This window comes from Triticum dicoccoides, chromosome 7A, assembly GCF_002162155.2.
Source record: "Triticum dicoccoides isolate Atlit2015 ecotype Zavitan chromosome 7A, WEW_v2.0, whole genome shotgun sequence".
In the NCBI taxonomy this organism is placed as follows: Eukaryota; Viridiplantae; Streptophyta; class Magnoliopsida; order Poales; family Poaceae; genus Triticum; species Triticum dicoccoides.
Window position 1 is genome coordinate 55,765,679 of NC_041392.1, and position 21,570 is coordinate 55,787,248.

Below are 21,570 nucleotides of genomic sequence, written 5' to 3' on the forward strand. Positions count from 1 at the left end.
GTAATCCGGGTGAAATTATCATCCGGGTGAAGTTATTCCGAGTGAAAAGATTACCGTCTGAATGAAAACTTGACGTTCGAGTAAGATATTGCCTTCCGAGTGAAATATAGTCATCCGAGTGAAAGATTATCTTCCGGGTGAAATTATAGTCATCCGAGTGAAAGATTGTCTTCCGAGTGAAAGACTCTAACATCCGAGTGAAAAGGTCCAGTCGGACGAAAAACTCTAATATCTGAGTGGATGAGCTCGGATCCGAGTTAAACTGAAGATGTGCCCGAAAGGTAATCCAGATGACCTTGGATGGAAAAGTGATCAACACAGAAGTTGTGCACATCTTCAAAACAGTGAACTTTGGTTTTGGAGTCATTATCATCTGAGATAGTAATACGGCATGTAAGTTCACTACGAGACCCGGACAATCCAGTCTGTTACATGACCGAGTCCGACTGGATATTAAAGATGGCTTCGTAGAATATTCAAGATGGTCTTATTTGGAAAAGTGTTCAACATAAGAATTGTTCGTCTTGTCGAGGCACACAAGTTTCATATTTGGGTCGTCTTGATCGGAGGACATATGCAAGCTCGGCGGCCCGCGCAAGGAGGAAGACAGAAGTTGGGTCTGAATCCGAGTTGGAATAGAATTAGGACTCTAGGACGTGAATTGATGTAATTTTTTGTAAGGAAAGCCTAGATGAATTCTTTGCTTGTACGGGAAGTCCAGCCGCCTCTTATATATGTTGGGGGTCATGGCCAATTGAACAACACCAATCGAACCAATGAATCTATTACACTTTTGTGTTCATCTATCTTTATCCCCTACCTTTGTATCTTTCTTTCTCGTTATTCGTTCGTTCTTCGCGTTGGAGGGCAGCGATCCACGAGGCTCTAGGGGCAAGCGAATCGACCTAGGGCAGCCCATAGCCGCCGCACTCCCTGACGGGGTCCCTCCCGGGAGTGTGGGGTTTCGGGTCTTCAAAAGCGCCCGTTGACTGTCTTGCATATCGCGTTGTCGGTCGGGTCTCCTTCGACGTGAGGTGCGGTGCATCACCCCCGGCGTCGAGGGTACGCACGACGTGTTCGTGTGTCAACACACTTTTTGGCGACTCCGCTGGGGACGAAGCTTTGAACAGTCTCCAGCCTGTTCTTGCTACGAGGAGAGCGTCATCGAGCGGCTGCAATCTACAACGGTAACATGTATCATCAATCTCCTTACGTAGATGCAAATAGCCATTATGTTGATGTTGCTAGATCTTTCAATGGACATGTCGTGTCGGCTAGCTCTAACGAGCAAAGGCCGACTAGTTATTCTGTTGGAGAAACTTGGAATTTACATAATCGCGACATGCAACTTATGAATCTGAACTTTCGTGCATTGACAACATCTTTCAATATGCCGATGAACAACACAATTTGTTTGAGTGATCAATATATGACACCTCATGTGTAGGAGGGCATCTCACAGTTTTATCCATCGGCAGCCAACTCGCAATATGCGGGTTTATCCCCAAACATGCCGATGAATGAGGCAATCGGCCATGCTTCCATTAGATATTTGGCCGGTTATCCTTAGTCATCATATAATACACCTCATGATATTAATTGTTCAGCATCATATGCAACTAAAAGTATTCATGACTCGGCTCACTTTTATGGCCGAGTGAATGGAGATTCTACAGGAGTGTATGTGTCTAATATTGCAGGAGATGAGGTGACTTTGACTGCGTTAAAAAGCTTAGCGCAAAATAAGAAGATTACCACTCTTTGCCTTGAGCAACATGATAAAGGCTTGGTTTCTGATTATGAGGCAATAAAAGCTAGGGTTTTGAAATAATATGAAGTGTTACCGAATGATCAAATTGGCATGAGAAAATATTCAACAACAGTGCACATGTCTTCACCTATCATTGCAGCATGTTATACACCCCCTATACAATCGCAAAATTTCGGCAACATCAATTCATTGCCGATAGATCATAAAAGTATTGGGGGGCAAGCTGATCCAAGCAGGGCTGAGTTTAAAGAAAAATATGTGGCCCAAGTGGACAAGATCAAGCCAAAGCTCACAGGGAATAGCGTCAACGAATTTACTACGCCAACTCTTGAGGAATTACCAGCAGAATATCGACATGCTTATGGAGCACTCAAGAAGAAACATGGAGTGGAATATTTGCAAGAATACGCAAGTGCCTCCCTCCATGTAGCAACCATGTTGTCTCCTTTGCAATTTTGGGGCAAGATAAAAAAGAAGCTTTGCAAGAAAATCGTCAAGAAAGGGTTCACTCGGCTAATACGGTTGATTCGGTTGAAACTGAGTCAAATATGACTAAGTCGTCTACAGCTGAGTTGAACAATTCCTTTTGTGACAAGACAATGGTGGATTCAATTGAAACCAAATTGACCACTGAGACGTTTAAGGCCGAGTGCGTTGCATCGAGCCAGCCGAGTGCATCGTGTCAGCCGAGTGCATCACTGGCTAAAGCCGCTAGAGCCGAGTGCATCAAGCCAGTTATTGTTGCGTGTACCAAAATAGAAGATGCAAGCTTCACCGAGCAAAAGAACGGTAAACGCAACAAATTGGTCGTCCTCGATTTTTTGGATGTGAGGGAGCTTACATGCTGCCCTATGAGTTTCATGCCAAACAAATTGATGAGCATCAAGAGCAAAGTTATATGGCCAAACAAAGTTTGACTAGTGATGAAGACCAAGAACCAGAGCGTGCAGCTGAACGAAGTATAGCTGACGAAGAGCGGTCGAGTGGGATCCATTCGGGTAATCCGAGTGAAATCTACTCGGGAAATCCAAGTCAAATCTATTCAGGCAATCTGAGTGATGAGGCACGAGATCCAGAAAAATAGGAAGATGCATTCGAGAATTATTCAGAAGTGGAGCAAGGTATTGTTCCAGTGGTGCAACCATCTTCTCGTTCCAACGACTTCACAAAGATACACCTAGCCGAGAGTTTACTCAGTTTTCGATTCGGTCAAAATCATATTGTTGATGCACCCATTAGTAAGATTCTAATTAATTTTGAAAGACCGATCGAGATGAGTAATCTATTTGTTTTGAATTATCTTGTTACTAATCATGCTGATCAACACATGGCACCATTCATAGAGGCCAATAGTGACAACTTATCGCAACCATAGTTGTTCCCTCATGCCGACTGAACTTTATATTCATATGGGCAACTTTGTTTGTTTCATGCCTGGCTAACATTTGGTCTCACATGAGACATATATTCTGTAATTATTTTGGTTGCAGGAGTATAAAGCCAGGTTCAAAGTTCTCCAGGATAGCCGATTCAAGAGCATCGGGAAAGGAGGACAAAAATCAATGCATAGACGAGTCGGATGATGTTAAACTGACACCACTCGGTTGTTTTGTATCGAAGCCGGTATCACAATATCGGTTAATGGACCAGGAGTGTACGTCCAGTGCAGTCATAGTGGGTCACATCATCGGTACATCACTGACTAATCTTATTATTATAATTGATCACGATGTCGAGCCGTCAAGACAAGAGCCAACGCAATGTTCGTTCAAGAAAAATGTCAAAGATTGCAACATGTCCATCAAGTCAAGCAATCGTACAAGATAGGACGATTGGAGTTTGTTGAGGCACGATCATTTGGACAGTCGGATCATTTTGACGGCCATCAAATGTTGACTCAGCTATCTTCAGCCGATTTATCTAAAAGTGGACATGTACACGTCAATGATGATGAGGACAAGTCTTTGAGCAAGGATATTGTTAAAAAGTGCATCAAGAACAATCTTGAAGACGGAAATTCCATCAAAGCTACAATGATAACATCTAGCACTGGGGGGCAACAAGAGAATTCAAAGACCGGTGCACGCACAACCAAAGAAAGCAAATGCCATGGTAAGCACAAAAGCAAAAAAACCGAAAGTCACTTTCGCGCAGTTATTAGAAAAGTACCAAAAGATAAGTGAGGCAAAGAGTGCTTATTGGCCTAGTGAACCAAAAGCATCGAAGTCACCCCCAAGGCATAAATCTGAAGACTTGGATTGGCAAAGGAAGACGTTGAGCAAGCAGACTTCATATCCTGCTTTTGGTCCGCCAATGCCAATGTCGTGGATGCCTCCCTACGCTCATGTAAATCCATATCCATCATGGGGCACGTATGATACAAGGGCAAATTATCCATCTTATTTTAGATCATCTCGCCAACATTATGCAGCTCCAAAAAGATCAACATTTGATGAACAATCACATGTCAAAGACCATTTCAATCATAAGGAATCAGTCCGGAGCTCAAGGAACAAGAAAGAGGTGGTCAAGCAAGTGTACCAGGTCAAGAAAGATGGTCGTAAGTGTGCTACTTCAGATTTGTTCTCAAATAACAAAGAGCCAGTTAAAGTATTGACATTGGCTACAAAAGGCAACGAGGCAAGTCAATCAAGTGCCAAATCTGAAGGGAAGAAGTTGAGAGTGCACAAGGCCAAAAAAGAGTTGGCATTGGTTGAAACAAAATCACAGCCGACGTGCTAACTCGGCTTAGCACATTGGCAAGAGAAGGAATTACAAAGACTTAGTGCACATGAGTTGAGAAAGAAGAACATGGCATGGGTTCCCAAGAGGAGAAGTCAAAATAGAAATGATGTCCGACCTTCTATTGCAACAAGTGTTAAAAAGGTGAAGAAAGAAAAGGATGGCCGCAAGAGTGCTATTTCAGATCCGACTCCAAATGACAAAAAGCCAGCCGGGCCTATGTTGGCTGCTAAGGACAAGAAAGTGAAGCAAGTAAAATTCAAGGATCCAATAGTCAAGTTTGGACAGGCCAAGCCAGAGATGCCCAAAGTCAGGTAGAATTTGCCAGTGCATAAACCAAAGTCCCAGCCGGGACACCCACTCGGCTTACCATATTCGCAACAGAAGAAGCTAAAACGTCTTAGGGCCAAAGAGCTAGAGAAGAGGAACATAGCCTGGGTTCCTAAGGGAAATCCTCGAGTCAAGAGCGGCATCACATCTCCTGTTGCGAAGCCAGCAGAAATAAGGGAGTACAAGCGTAAAGCCCGTAGGCGAGGACGACAATTTTCATATAGGAGACTCCAGGAGGCGTCTCATCCATATTCTTCAATCGTACCATCAAAATCAACGCTATGGAATTTATCCTCAGCCGAAACATCTGACTTATTTTGGCTATTCACACTTTGGTGGACGGACTCCCGAGCACTTTTGAGATAAGAATGCATGGCCGATATTTGCATATCACCCTCAGAATTCATTGTGTTGACAAACCCGGCATCAGGCTAACGGTGTTCACCATGGTTGATTTCCTACTCCTATAGCCGATGCTCAATGTTTGCCAATACTGGCGAGGCCGACTTAATTATTGAGTCAACCACCAATCAAGGGTCTAGTGCATAAAAGAGCCCCGACTCCAAATGTTATTTATTTGCAGGATCCAAGTCAGGAAACAGACGTTGTTCGGCGGAGGCTTGATGGTGTACTTTGATAACGAGTTGAGTCGCCGAACAGTTGACGGTATTCCTTTGAGGTGCATGGTCATAATCGTTCGGCAACCATCTTCGTTGATGGGTTCTAATATTCCCAGGGAATGCCTGGACAAATGCAAGGTCCGGATTGACATAAGAAACTTACGTGGAAGCTTTGTGACATCCAATTGTTGTTTTCAGACAACTATTATCCAAGAGGCTCTACCGAAGAAGCAACAAACATGAGCATATGGATGATTAAAATTATCATACTCAACATGCACAGCCGATGGAGTGTCGACATCGTGCTTAAACATTACCCTAAGCAAGGTATTTTCTAGCACGCAAGCTCTGCCAGAAAATAGGGGGGCATGTGTTGACACCTGATTTTGGAAAGATATAGATTGCAATGAAGATGGTCTCGAGTGAACGGGTTTTCAGCATGAAAAGATTCACGTCTCTGAGTGGAACAACTTTGATGTTTCGGTTATATTCATTCGACCTTATCTTAGGGACCGAAACTATACTCCGAGTGTCATAATTCAATGTTTCGAGTGGTTTTTGGCCAATCACGTCTTCAAGATGACCTCGGATGAAGGAGCACTCTTAAGGAATAGTCTTCGTCTCGTCGAGCCAATCGATTTTGATATATAAATCATCTCAATCCGAGTTCATATGCAAAAATTAGAGGCAATACACTGCAGACCGAACATCAACGGAAATATGGCGTGAGGTGCCACACACTTGTCTGATAGGTTGCGCGAGTAATTCGGCCATCAAGGCGGCCTTGAATCGAAAAACCTTCAACACGAAAAAGTTTTGTCTCGTCGAGCCGATCGTTTCTCATATAAAATTTGTCTCAATCCGAGATCGTATGCAACCTGGAGAGGCAAATCAAGATCAGGATATCTTTTCAGTCGGGAAATCCGAGTGAAAAGTTTACCATCCGAATGAAAACCTACCGATCGAGTAAAAGGTCGAGTGAAAACTTATCGATCGAGTAAAAGATTGGCTTCCGAGTGAAAATATAGTAATCCGAGTGAAATTATCATCCGAGTGAAGTTATTCCGAGTGAAAAGATTACCGTCGGAATGAAAACTTGACGTTCGAGTAAGATATTGCCTTCCGAGTGAAATATAGTCATCCGAGTGAAAGATTATCTTCCGGGTGAAATTATTGTCATCCGAGTGAAAGACCCTAACATCCGAGTGAAAAGGTCCAGTCGGACGAAAAACTATGATATCCGAGTGGATGAGCTCGGATCCGAGTGAAACTGAAGATGTGCCCGAAAGGTAATCCAGATGACCTCGGATGGAAAAGTGATCAACATGGAAGTTGTGCGCATCGTCAAAACAGTGAACTTTGGTTTTGGAGTCATTATCATCTGAGATAGTAATACGGCCTGTAAGTTCACTACGAGACTCGGACAATCCAGTCCGTTACATGACCAAGTCGGACTGGATATTAAAGATGGCTTCGTAGAATATTCAAGATGGTCTTATTTGGAAAAGTGTTCAACATAAGAATTGTTCGCCTCGTCGAGGCGCACAAGTTTCATATTTTGGCCGTCTTGATCGGAGGTCATATGCAAGCTCGGCAGCCCGCGCAAGGAGGAAGACAGAAGTTGGGCCAGATTCAGACTGAATCCGAGTTGGAATAAAATTAGGACTCTAGGACGTGAATTGATGTGATTTTTTATAAGGAAAGCTTAGATGAATCATTTGCTTGTACGGGAAGTACAGCCGCCTCTTATATATGTTGGGGGTGATGGCCGATTGAACAACACCAATTGAACCAATCAATCTATTACACTTTTGGGTTCATCTATCTTTATCATCTACCCTTGTATCTTTCTTTCTTGTTATTCGTTCATTCTTTGCGTTGGAGGCAGCGATCCACGAGGCTCTAGGGGCGAGCAAATCGACCTAGGGCAGCCCATAGCTGCCGCACTCCCTGACGAGGTCCCTCCTGGGCGTGTGGGGTTTCGGGTCTTCAAAAGCGCCCGCTGTCTGTCTTGCGTATCGCGCTGTCGGTCGGGTCTCCTTCGACGTGAGCTGCAGTGCATCACCCACGGCGTCGAGGGTACACGCGACGTGTTCGTGTGTCAACATCTTTATCTCCGCCTCTTGATCCACCAGCTGGGTCTTTGCATCAGTCAATTGAGAACCCAATTCAGTTAGGGCGGTCTACAAACATGCACAGGTGTGTTAAAATTTATTTCAATAAAGGTTATAATGATTAAAGTCCCAAGTGCTTTGCAACGCAACACCACACTAGGCACTTGGGGGCTAATGTCTGCCAAAGCAATTTTTAAATGCAAAATGGCTCTTCCATGTTTAAAGTCCCAAGTGTTTTACAAGTAACAACGCTTGGTACTTGGGGGCTAATGCATGATATTAAGAAAGTTTTTTCATGTTGAGCCGGATCACACTATTTGTTTGGACTGATTCAAGACAGTTATGAAGTCAAGTACCGGCTCATTCATGATAAATTGAGCCAGCCCTTGGGGACTACATGTGAAATTTAATCTGGACTTAAGGAAAATCTAAGACAGAGCATCAACCTATATCACAAGTCTACAGATCATTCAGGTTCATCATAATCCGGAGACTTGGGGGCTGGCAGAGCATATGTAAGATAGTGAAAGCCGGAGAACGTACCTCATATTTCAGTTGCAGTTGCTTGATCATCTCAATTTCCGAGTCACGGCTGGAATGCACATGACTGAGGTATCTAGACATCATGTCACTAACATTCAGGTGAGCGTAGATGTCAAACTGCACCTTCTACCTTTCTAAAGCCTCTTGCTTGGCAGAGTGCCGGGCCAGTACAATTGGGTTTCCCGGCTCAATGAATCGACTGCCAGTAATTAAGACATCATTGTCAGAAGTCGTTGGCGGGTTAGCTGAGCTAGATGGCTCAGCGGTAGACGGATTGAGAATGGTCTCATCAACTGACGGCTCAGGAGGGTCTGATTGAATGTGGACAGCAGGGTCTTCTGGTGCTTCAGATTGTTCAGGAGGAGTTGGTATTGCCGGTTCAGGAGCAGGGTCTTTCGGTTCTTCTGTCGGCTTAGCTACCTTGGCTTTCTTGGACTTTGCTTGACCTCTAAGAAGGATTTCATGAGTTAGTATAATGATGCAGACTTAAAGATGTAGAAGAAAGATAATTTCCCTTACCCAGGGGCAGTCTTGAAAGCCGGGAATTGAGTTTGTGAAGAATCGCCAGAAGAGCGAGAAACCTCCTGCAAAAGTAAAATAAAGTTAAGAGAGTAAGGAAATAGATTCATTGATAAAAGCAAGAGACAAAGGTAAAAGAAACCTCATTTTAGCGTTTTCGAGGAGTTTTTGGTAAGGCGGAGGGCAGTTCATTGTCGTCATCAGTCCGGGCCTGATGGCGGCTCTCATGTTGCTGCTTTTTCAAAAGAAAAATGAGGATCCAAATAAGCCAAAGGGTGTGAAAACCTTACTTTCTGGGTTACCAGTCGAGGTTTCGGTCTTGGCAAAGGTTCTGAGTCAGAGGAAATAGTTACCTCTTCTTCTACTGCCTGGCTGGCCCCTGTGTCATCCTGGCAATAGTCAGTGTCAATAAGGTTGTTAAAAAACAGGCCAAGGGAGTCAAGGGCTACCTCCGACTCAGAAACATCATCCAGCTTGAACATATCAGAAGTAGTCTTTTTCTTCTTGGACTTTCGGGTTGTCTTCCTGGCGGCTATGGCAGCGGCTCTAGCCTTCTTGGCGGCTTCATGATCATATTTGGCCTTCCAAATGTCAGATTTGGCCTATAGGAAAATAACAGGTTAAAACTCATGCAAGTATTTAACTACTGAAAGCAAAATGGGGTCAAGGGGATTTACCTCTGGTGTCGGGTTAAGTTTGCAGAAAGGATTTAATCCAACTTTACTGCAGTCCTCGTATTTTCCGTTCACAAGGATGGTTGGCATTGCAACAATGTCCTCTTCAGCCAGTGGTACAGAACTATGACGCAGAGGGTCATCTGGGCCTCCGCCATATTTATACATCAAGTTGGATCAGCAGCTCAGAGCGATGACCCGCCATGCGATCCAGCAACAGATCAGGTCAACTCTAGTTAGGTTGTTTCCCAATAAAGCTTGAATCCTTTTGATGGATGGTATGAGCTTCTTGCGTTCAGCGGCAATCAGCTTGTCAGGGAGCACAAACTTAGAGTCAAGACGCTCCACGCGATAACCCGGCAGTGGCTTTTCATCAGCTGATGAAGTGTCTTTGCAGTAAAACTAAGTTTGGTTCCAATCCTTGGGATGGCTTGGTAAGACTACTAAGATAAAGACAGCGCCTTGTCGGCGCTGAATCGGATTCCACCAAGTTCCAAGCTAGGACCGTTGGTGCATTCATTCTGGCGGTTTAGATAGAAATACTCTCTAAAGAGTTCAACGGCCGGTTCTTCTTGAAGATAAACCTCACAGAGAACTTGGAAATTGTAGATGTTGGATATGGAGTTGGGTCCAAGATCTTGTGGATGAAGCTTGAAAAAATGCAGAACGTCTCTGAAGAACTTTGAGCCGGGTGGTGAAAAACCCCGATTCATGTGGTCAGTAAAGATGATAACTTCACCATCTTTGGGCTGAGGCCGTTCTTCGGCCGGGTCAGGAGCATGATAGGACATAATGGTCTTCTCCAGCAAATATCCGATGGTGACAAAATCTTTCAAGGTGTCATCAGTAACTGTGGAAGGGACCCAGTTGCAGACTGTTGGCGCTTTTGACGGCATGATGAAAAAGGACAAGCTGAAAAGAAAGTAATTTGCCGGTTTAAATTAATTGGTGGAATTACAGGTTAAATGATTATAATATAGATGAGTAATGGTGGCTTAAGTAAGGGCTAATGATATATGAAGGAGAAATGAGCCGGTATGATAAGCCGCCATGGCGAAAGATATTTGAAGGTTGTTTGAGACAGAATTAACTAAGTACCAAGGCAAACAAGTTTCACAAGCTATTGCTATTATTTTGGATCAAGATGGTTCAAAAAAGAAAAATAAATCTAGACCTAAAAAACCAGCACAAAGGAGTTCATCAGTTCTAAGGGGACCTTTGTACAAGAGAAAGGGATCTGCTAGCATCTGAAATGGATTCAAAACAACTACCGCGTAGGTTTTATACTTCTTTTAGATCAAAGGAGGGTGCGGTAGAGAAACTCCAAGGAATCTGCAATTAACAGTGAAGAACACCGACGAACTTGCAACCCTAATGTGGATCTAAAGGTGCGGAAAGGTAAGAACTTATGGATGCAGATCTACTATGGAGGGTCGCTGCTGTTCTCTGGACAAGCTCAGGGTGATGCAGCGGCCAAAGTTGAGGACGACGGTTAGCGCTGTGGTGGCGGAGCTTGAGCGGCAGAGAGGTTGCGAGAGAAGGAAGAACAAGAAAGAGGAAGGATCGGCCGTGCCTATTTATAAGGAGACAAGTGAACAGGCAGGCACGAAAATCAAGGAAGGCTAAAAGTAATGATTATCCAGCTAAATGGACGCCTCGATTTAAGGAACCCATTTAAGATAAGGATCCGTTATATATGACGTCGTGGCGAGTTTCCAAATTTTCTGAAGATGACGTCATGGCGGGTTCTAGAGCTTTTACAGGCAGCAGAAGATGGATTTCGTCTAAGTGTTGGAGATTGACAAGAACAAAGTTCAAATTAACCTGGGGCCTAATGTTGGGGATATAACTACCAGGTATGACCCACCCAGGAGGGGCCGGGTTAATCACCATGGCGGGTTACTTAAAAGAAGCCCAGCGAGTATACAGGGCGACGGTTCATGATAAGGCTTGTAGTAGGCCCAAGCCTAGAGGCGGCTTAAGGCCCGTAATTATAAACCGCCATGTATGATAAGACTTGTAAAGTAAGGCATGTAAAAGAAGTTATCAAGCCGGACATGTGGTATGAGCCGGTCGGGACTCTGTAGGACACCAGGCGTCAACCCGTGTATATAAGGGGACGACCCGGCGGCGGCTTAGGGCAGGAAACAACAGATCGAGAGCCAAGCTAGTGTATTTCGCTCCTTGGTCATCGAAACCTAGCAATACCACAACAACTGGACTAGGCTTTACCTTCACCGCAAGGGGTCGAACCAGTATAAACCTCTCATGTCCTTTGTCCCGATTAACCCCTTTAAGCTTCCTAGTTGCGATGGCTCCACGACTAAGTCCTTGCACTAGGACATCTGCCGTGACAATTCCACGACACAACCCATCACCGTCCAGCAAGCCTACGATGGAATTACTCACGCACGGCAGCGAGCATCATGAAATTGGTGATGGAGGAAGGTTGATGATGACGATGGCGACGGATTCCCCTCTCCGGAGCCCCGAACGGACTCCAGATCAGCCCTCCCGAGAGAGATTAGGGCTTGGCGGCGGCTCCGTATTGTAAAATGCGATGAATCCTTCTCTCTGATTTTTTTTCTCCCCGAACGTGAATATATAGAGTTCGAGTTGAGGTCGATGGAGCATCAGGGGGCCCACGAGGCAAGGGCACGCCCCCCACCCTCGTGGACAGGGTGTGGACCCCCTGGCCTTGATTCTTTCGTCGGTATTTTTTATATATTCCAAAAATATTCTCCGTGAAGTTTCAGGTCATTCCGAGAACTTGTATTTCTGCACAAAAATAACACCATGGCAATTCTGGTGAAAACAGTGTCAGTTCGGGTTAGTTCCATTCAAATCATGCAAGTTAGAGTCCAAAACAAGGGCAAAAGTGTTTGGAAAAGTAGATACGTAGGAGACGTATCAGTCAGCAAGGGTAACGTCCTTCGCTATCATGCTCTTGACGCGTTTGTGCAGCCGCAGCATCTCGGGGACCGACCCCCAGTCCGGACTCTTGTTGGTCCAGGATGTAAGCCTCAGCGGGGGTCCGGATCTAAAGGCTGGTGCAGCCGCCCACTTGGAGCCGCGGGGTTCTGTGATATAGAACCATTCCTGTTGCCATATTTTGACGGTGTCCACAAAAACTCCCTTTGGCCAATTGACTTTGGGAAGCTTGCTCACCATGGCGCCACAACAGTTTGCGTGTTGCCCATTGATCATCTTTGGTTTCACATTAAAAATCTTGAGCCATAAGCAAAAATGTGGAGGGACACAGAGGAAGGCTTCACACACGACGATTAACGCTGATGTAAAGGCGAATTTGGGGCCAGATCGTGAAAATCCAACCCGTAGTAGAACATGAGACCCCTTACAAAGGGGTGGAGGGCGAATCCGAGTCCATGGAGGAAGTGAGGGATAAACACCACCCTCTCACCGAGCTCCGGCATGGGGATGACCTACGCCGGATCGGGAAGCTTGTGCTTGATTTCCGCGGTCAAATACCACGCTTCCCACAGCTCCTTGATGTTCTCCTCTGTGACGGAGGAGGACGCCCACTTGCCTTGAGAGCCAACCATGGTCGGAGGAGTTTTCAGGGAGAGAAAAGTTTGGAGTTTGGGCACTAGAGCTCGGGGACGGAGAGGAAAATAGAATGAGGCGTGGGGTGGAACAGATGGGTTCTATCCACTTATATGGACTGCGAATATCAAGCGTCCCCTCCCTTGAGCCTTAAAACTCGCCTGTTCCCAAAGGGTCACGCAAACCGCACGGTTAGGTTACCAAAACTCGTATTGATGAGAATCCCGTAATAAGGGGGCATGATCTCTGCTTTGACAAGACGTGTCACCGGAGGCTGCGTCTCGAAATGCGAAACAGGAGGCCAAAAAACGGTTCGAAGTAATAAAATGGCTGGATGTAATGTCTCGTGAAATCATCAGAGGACGAAACTTGTCTATATTTTACCTTTATACTTGAGGATTGTGATTATTGTACAGAGCTGGATATAGTGCTGGTGTTCAACTACTTTGAAGTGTTCGAAGGAGGAACCCGCCTTGCAATGTCGAAGACAATCTATGTGTCGGACACGTCGTCGTTGAAGACTGGTTCAGGGGCTACTGAGGGAGTCCAGGATTACGGGGTCCTCGGGCGTCCGGGCTATATGATATGGTCCGGACTAATGGGTCGCGGAGATACAAGACGGAAGACTTTCCCTGTGTCCGGATGGGACTCTCCTTGGCGTGGAAGGCAAGCTTGGCGTGCGGATATGTAGATTCCTTTCTCTGTAAACCGATTCTATACAAGCCCTAGCCCCCTCCGGTGTCTATATAAACCGGAGAGTTTAGTCCGTAGAGGCATTCATAATCATCAAAGTCAATCAACTCTTGTAACCCCTATACTCATCAAAGTCAATCAAGCAGGACGTAGGGTATTACCTCCATCAAGAGGGCCCGAACCTGGGTAAACATCGTGTCCCTTGTCTCCTGTTACCTTCGATCCTTAGACGCATAGTTCGGGACCCCCTACCCGAGATCTGCCAGTTTTGACACCGACAATAGGATTTCTGGATCGATCACCTGTTGAGAGATTGCATTGAGGAATGCACATAGCTTCACAATGGCTAATCGAACGTTTTCCGGTAGAAGCCCCCTCAATGCAACCGGAAGCACTTGCATCATAATCACATGGCAGTCATGAGACTTTAGGTTCTAGAACTTTTTCTCTGACATATTTATTATTCCGTTTATATTCGACGAGAAGCCAAACGGGACCTTCATACTGAGCAGGCATTCAAAGAAGATTTCCTTCTCTTCTTTGGTAAGAGCATACCTGGCAGGACCTTCATACTGCTTTGAAGGCATGCCGTCTTTTTTGTGCAAATGTTGCAGGTCCTCCCGTGCCTCCGGTGTATCTTTTGTCTTCCCATACACGCCCTTGAAGCCTAGCAGGTTCACGTAAAGGTTCTTTGTCATGTGCATCACGTCGATTGAAGAGTGGACCTCTAGGTCTTTCCAGTAGGGTAGGTCCCAAAATATATATTTCTTCTTCCACATGGGTGAGCGTCCCTCAGCGTCATTCGGAACAAACAGTCCGCCGGGACTCTTTCCAAAGATTACGTGTAAATCATTGACCATAGCAAGTATGTGATCACCAGTATGCATGGCCGGCTTCTTTCGGTGATCTGCCTCGCCTTTGAAATGCTTGCCTTTCTTTTGACATTGATGGTTGGTCGGAAGAAATCGACGATGCCCCATGTACACATTCTTCCTGCATTTTTCCAGGCAGTGCATGCATGCGTGGTATCCCTTGTTTGTCTGTCCTGAAAGGTTACTAAGAGCATTCCAATCATTGATGGTTACAAACAGCAACACATGCAGGTCAAATTCCTCTTGTTTGTGCTCATCCCACACACGTACATCGTTTCCATTCCACAACTATAAAAGTTCTTCAACTAATGGCATTAGGTACACATCAATGTCGTTGCCGGGTTGCTTAGGGCCTTGGATGAGAACTGGCATCATAATGAACTTCCGCTTCATGCACAGCCAAGGAGGAAGGTTATAGATACACAGAGTCACGGGCCAGGTGCTGTGATTGCTGCTCTACTTCCCAAAAGGATTAATGCCATCCGCGCTTAAACCAAACCATACGTTCCTTGGGTCACCTGCAAACTCAGCCTGGTACTTTCTCTCGATTTTTCTCCACTGCGACCTGTTAGCGGGTGCTCTCAACTTCCCCTCTTTCTTACGGTCCTCTCTGTGCCATCGCATCAACTTGGCATGCTCTTTGTTTCTGAACAAACATTTCAACTGTGGTATTATAGGAGCATACCACATCACCTTCGCAGGAACCCTCTTCCTGGGGGGTTCGCCGTCAACATCACCAGGGTCATCTCGTATGGTCTTATACCGCAATGCACCGCATATCGGGCATGCGTTCAAATCCTCGTACGCATTGCGGTAGAGGATGCACTCATTAGGGCATGCATGTATCTTCTGCACCTCCAATCCTAGAGGGTATATGACCTTCTTTGTTGCGTACATACTGTCAGGCAATTCGTTATCCTTTAGAAGCTTCTTCTTCAATATTTTCAGTAGCTTCTCAAATCCTTTGTCAGGCACACCATTCTCTGCCTTCCACTACAGCAATTTCAGTACGGTACCGAGCTTTGTGTTGCCATCTTCGCAATTGGGGTACAACCCTTTTTGTGATCCTCTAACATGCAATCGAACTTCAGCTTCTCCTTTTCACTTTCGCACTGTCTCCTTGCATTAACAATGACCCGGCGGAGATCATCATCGGGCACATCGTCTAGTTCCTCTTGATCTTTAGCTTCCCCCGTTGCAGCATCACCGTATTCAGGGGGCACATAGTTGTCATCATCCTCTTCTTCTTCGTTGTCTTCCATCATAACCCCTATTTCTCCGTGCTTGGTCCAAACATTATAGTGTGGCATGAAACCCTTATAAAGCAGGTGGAATTTTCCTGTCAGAGTAAGACTTCGTATTCCCACATATAGGGCATGGACAACACATAAAACCATTCTGCTTGTTTTCCTCAGCCACTTCGAGAAAATTATGCAGGCCCTTAATGTACTCGGAGGTGTGTCTGTCACCGTACATCCATTGCCGTTTCATCTGCGTGCATTATATATAATTAAGTGTGTCAAAAACCATTACAGAACACCATGAATAGATAAGTGACCAAATTAATAGAAGTTCATCATCACATTAAAACCGAAGTACATACATAGTTCTCATTGAACAACATATATCTCTCCAGAGCATCTAATTAAACCATACATTGAAACTATGTAAAACATTTCAATGCAAAAACAAATGCGATCATAATCACAACCAAGGTAACAATTGTTCGAACGGCATAATGATACCAAGCCTCGGTATGAACGGCATATTTTCTAATCTTTCTAATCTTCAAGCGCATTGCATCCATCTTGATCTTGTGATCATCGACGACATCCGCAACATGAAACTCCAATATCATCTTCTCCTCCTCAATTTTTTTTATTCTTTCCTTCAAGTAATTGTTTTCTTCTTCAACCAAATTTAACCTCTCGACAATAGGGTTGGTTGGAATTTCCGGTTTACATACCTCCTAGATAAATAAAATCTATGTCACGTTGGTCGGCATAATTATCATAAACAATAAATGAACCAAATAGTTATAAAAGATAATATATATATATACCACATCCGAATCATAGACAGGACGAGGGCCGACGGGGGAGGATACCAAAACCATTGGACTATATAATAACAAACAATAATAGAAGTAAGAAAATTAGACAAATATCTATCTAATCATACAAGTAAGAAAATTTTTTTCTTTCACAAAGAAGATAAGAACAAGACGCTCACCACGGTGGTGCCGGCAACGAGATCGGCACGGGCAATCGACGGCGGTGAAGATGGGGATGGGACATGACGGACCGCTCAACCTAGACAAATCTTGAGGAAAATGGAGCTTGGAGGTCGAGCTTAGAGAGGAGAAAGCTTAAGTGGTGTGGTTCGGGCATTCCATCGAACACCTCATGTGCATAGGAGGTGAGCTAGAGCACCACAAAGCTCTCCCCTCGCCGGCCAGAAAAAATAGAGCAGTGGAGTGCTCTACCCACGGGCGAGGGGTATATATAGCCACCTCATTGGTACTAGTTCGTGGCTGGAACTGAGACTAAAGGCCACCGTTTGGTCCCGGTTCCAGCCACGAACCAGGACCAATGGATGTGGGCCAGGAGCGAGGCCCATTGGTCCCGGTTCGTATCTGGAACCGGGACAAATGGGTCCAGACGAACCGGGACCAATGCCCCACGAGGCCCGGCTGGCCCCTTGGGCTCATGAACCGGGACGTATGCCCCCATGGGTCCCGGTTCGTGACTGAACCAGGACTAATGGGCTGGCCAGGCCTAGACCAAAGCCCTATTTTCTACTAGTGAACGCTTTGCTTATTATAAGAAACTGTTTTGACCTGTCCTTTGCCACAAAAGGACTGGGCTACCTTGCTGCACTTTATTTACCATTACCATTACTTGCTCGTTACAAATTATCTTGCTATCAAACTACCTGTTACCGACAATTTCAGTGCTTGTAGAAAATACCTTGCTGACAACCACTTGTCATTTCCTTCTGCTCCTCGTTGGGTTCGACACTCTTACTTATCAAAAGGACTATGGTTGATCCCCTATACTTGTGGGTCATCAACGACCATGACGCTATGCTGGAGATCAAGGTGTCGAGCCGGTGATGATGGAGATCATGCTATTTGGAGATGGAGATCAAAAGCACAAGATGATGGCCATATCATGTCACATATTTTTGTTTGCGTGTGATGTTTATCCTTTATGCATCTTATTTTGCTTAGAACGATGGTAGCATTATAAAATGATCCCTTCACTAAATTCCAAGATAAAAGTGTTCTCCCCGAGTATGCACCGTTGCCAAAGTTCGTCGTTTCGAAGCACCTCGTGATGATCGGGTGTGATAGACTCTACGTTCACATACAATGGATGTAGGACAGTTTTGCACATGCAGAATACTTGGGTTAAAGTTGACGAGCCTAGCATGTACAGACATAGTCTCGGAACACTAGAGACCGAAAGGTCGACCGTGAGTCATACAGTTGATATGATCAACATAGAGATGTTCACCATTGATGACTACCCCATCTCATATGATGATCGGACATGGGTTAGTTGATTTGGATCATGTATCACTTAGATAACTTGAGGGATGTTAATTTAAGTGGGAGTTCATTAGTAATTTGATTAATTGAACTTAATTTATCATGAACTTAGTCTTAATAGTTTTTGCATATCTATGTTATAGATCAATGGCCCATGCTACCGTTTTCTTGAATTTTAATGCGTTCCTAGAGAAAGCTAAGTTGAAAGATGATGGTAGCAACTACACGGACTGGGTCCATAACTTGAGGATTATCCTCATTGCTGCACAAAAAATATGTCCTTGATGCACCGCTAGATGACAGGTGTCGTGGAATTGTCACGGTAGATGTCCTTAGTGTCAGGACTTAGTCGCGAGGCCAACGCATCTATGTGGTAGCTTGAAAGGGGTTGAGCGGGACGAGAGACGCGAGGTTTTACCCAGGTTCGGCCCCTCATGGTGGAGGTAAAAGCCTACGTCCTGCTTCATTGATATTGATGATGATGATGATGATCACGGTTACAAGAGTGCTCATCTTGAGAGCTATTGTCTAAACCTAACTTGTCCAACTTGTGGAACTTGTGAATCTTGTCCCTTTTGGGGAGCCCTGCCCCTCCTTATATATGTTGGAGGGGTGGGTTACATGTAGAGTCCTATTAGGATTAGGACTAGTCTATCTCTAATACAAACCGGATACAAGTCCAGGTCTTAGCTCCTTGTAAGATAATATTCCTCCTGCCTTTCTTCTTAAACCGGCCCACCATTAAACGTGAACCGGCCTTCTGGGTCTTGGGACTTGTCATCTGTCTGTCCCACCCGCCGGATCACCAGTGAGTCATAATAACCAGGTGGGTTTCTTGTAAACCGCCAGGTCAAGGCGGGTCGCCAGTAACTCGCCAAGTATCAGCGGGGTCTTCAGATAAACCGCCAAGTCCGGCCGGGTTAACTTCCGGCCGGTTTACACCGCGGGGTATATCCCCGACATTAGCCCCCAAGTTTAGCTTGGATTTATTCATGGTAAACTTATGCTACAAAATAAACACAAGAACAAATTTGACAGGTTATGCTCCGGGTTAAGAATTGTAAACCGGTACCTGATCATCCTTAAGTCCTTGTTATTTCCTCCTTCTAGGAAATCCGGGTCAACAGACCAGCTTCATAATCAATTTGCCGATATTGGCTTGTCACCGAGAAATATTGTGAAGAATAACTCCTTTGACTCAGCTCCGCCGGTTTAAGGAATATGTGTCTGAAAATACTTATCTGATATTCAGCCGGTTTGAAGATGTAAAACTTGCCGGTTTAATATTACCAAAATGGCCGGTTTATAAATATTGATGGCGCCGGGTCATAATTGTTGTCGACACCGGGTCATGTAATTGATCTTCCTGATTTGCTCAAAACTAATAAAATGAAGATGTTCCTCCTTTATATGCATAATACCTGTAGCCCCCAAGTCTTAAGAGGAGAACATAGTGATAACTTAAGACTTGCTCCAATAAGTGTTTCAACCTTGAATAAATCCGGTTTGTTCATCTCAATCATATAAACTGAATACTCCATATATGTAGCCCCCAAGTGCCAGGTCATTATGCAATAATTAGCAGGGACTTTATAAATATAATCATGTAGACTTGAGCAGTGATGTGTAGCCCCCAAGGGCCGGCTTAGTAAGATAATACTGAACCGGGACTTGATATATACTTCAATGAAAATAACATCTTATAATGTAGCTTCCATCGTAGGGCTTGAACCCACGTCCACAAGGTTAAGAGTTTTGTGCTTTACCAACTGAGCAATGAATCCTTCAATATTATGGATGAAAACTTGTGTACCTTGAATTGTTGACAGGAGCAATTGGTAGCCCCCAAGTGTCATGATGCATGCTTGCAGCGACATGAGACTTGCATGTAATCTCGATTTGAATAATGTAGCCCCCAAGTGCCGGGTTGTAAGCCTGCAGCGACTCGGGACTATTCCTTCCATTGTAGAATAAATCATATCCTTTGATAAAAGAGTAGACATTGCGCTATAGCGACTTTGAAAACCTTAATAATAAAAATCCAGCCATGTTGGCTATTCAAGATAATATAATCCGGTATGAAAACCTTATTCATTCAATATCATAATGAAATTTCAGCCAAGTTTGGCTATTTGAATAATATAACCCAATGATTTATAAGCGCATGATTCCAATGGTGCAATCCAAATATATACTGGCGACTTATTGTCCAAAGCCAGGCCGGTTTAATAAACACTGGATCATACTACCGGTTTAATAAACACCGGTGATCATGCTTTATTCAACCTGTTTCTGCATACAACAAGTTTAAAGTGTCATGGTGGTTTACCGCCGGACGGGTCATAATGCCCAACATATAACCTGGGTTTATAACCAAGGCTGCATTTAGAATAATCAAATATGAAATATATCATACCTGTGACATTGAATCACATCGTTGGTTTTACCAACTTTTTGTAGTAAGGGTGATAACCCAAATCTTGAGTACTGATAACTCCTTCCATATTGTGCCGGTTTATGATAAAACTGTGCCGGGTTGTGATAAACACCGTGTTACTCCATAAGAGGATGTTAACAACAAGGATCAAACCGGGCAAATAGTCTCTGGATTGACGTGAAATGTGTTCCGTCAATTGATTGGTTGAAAACTTTGTCGGTTTAAAGAACGCAATAAAAAGCAAAAAAAACCTTCAAAGAAAAGTGTAAATCAAGTGCAATGACAAAATGTTGCAAAAAAAGGTTTATTTGAGCGGATCAGATGGTGTTACCATGGCCGAACACGACCAAGCTCCCGTTAGGTGTAACTATGGTTCTAGTCAGCCAGGTCCCCAAATGAAACTGTGGCATTTATGCCGATCAAGTGGCATGGTCATGGTTTGGGTTCGACCAAGCCCCCAAGTGATTCTATGGCCTTAGGCCGATCAAGAGGCATGAGTGGTTCAGACGTGACCAAGTCCCCAAGTGATCTGGTGGCTCTCGCCTATCAAGAGGTATGGTATTGGTTCGGACACGACCAATCCTCCAAGTGATATAACATGATGCTTTTAAAAAGTGAACTCAAGGGGTAAACCGGAGGCCGCTTTAGAACAACTCTGTGTAACCACACATGATATAAAAGAACAGATACCCCGCTTTAGCCGAGGTTCCCATGTGATCAATAATATGTCATGGCCAGTAAGGCAGAATACCCATGTTTGAACTACACATCATGGCAGCAGGTCCTCTTTGGCCATTTTTAAATTTTTGCAAGAGATAAATTCTTCTTGAACCGGGATCTTGAACCGGATATTGAAAGCTTCAAAGCTTTATGGGAGACATCTTTCCCTTGAACCGGATTTTAAACCGGAATCTTCATTTTTAGCCGGAAATTTTTTGACGGCCTTCAAACTCGAACTTCCGAGAAGTTAATTCCCTTTTGAACCGGACATTGTTAAACCGGATTTGAGCGCTTCAGAGCTTTGTAGGAGAATAGATTTTTCTTGAACCGGATTGTAAACCGGAGTCATTTCTGATGACCTGGAACTTCTTCATCGAGCCGGGATTTTATAACTGTCATATACTTTCTAAGCCGGAAA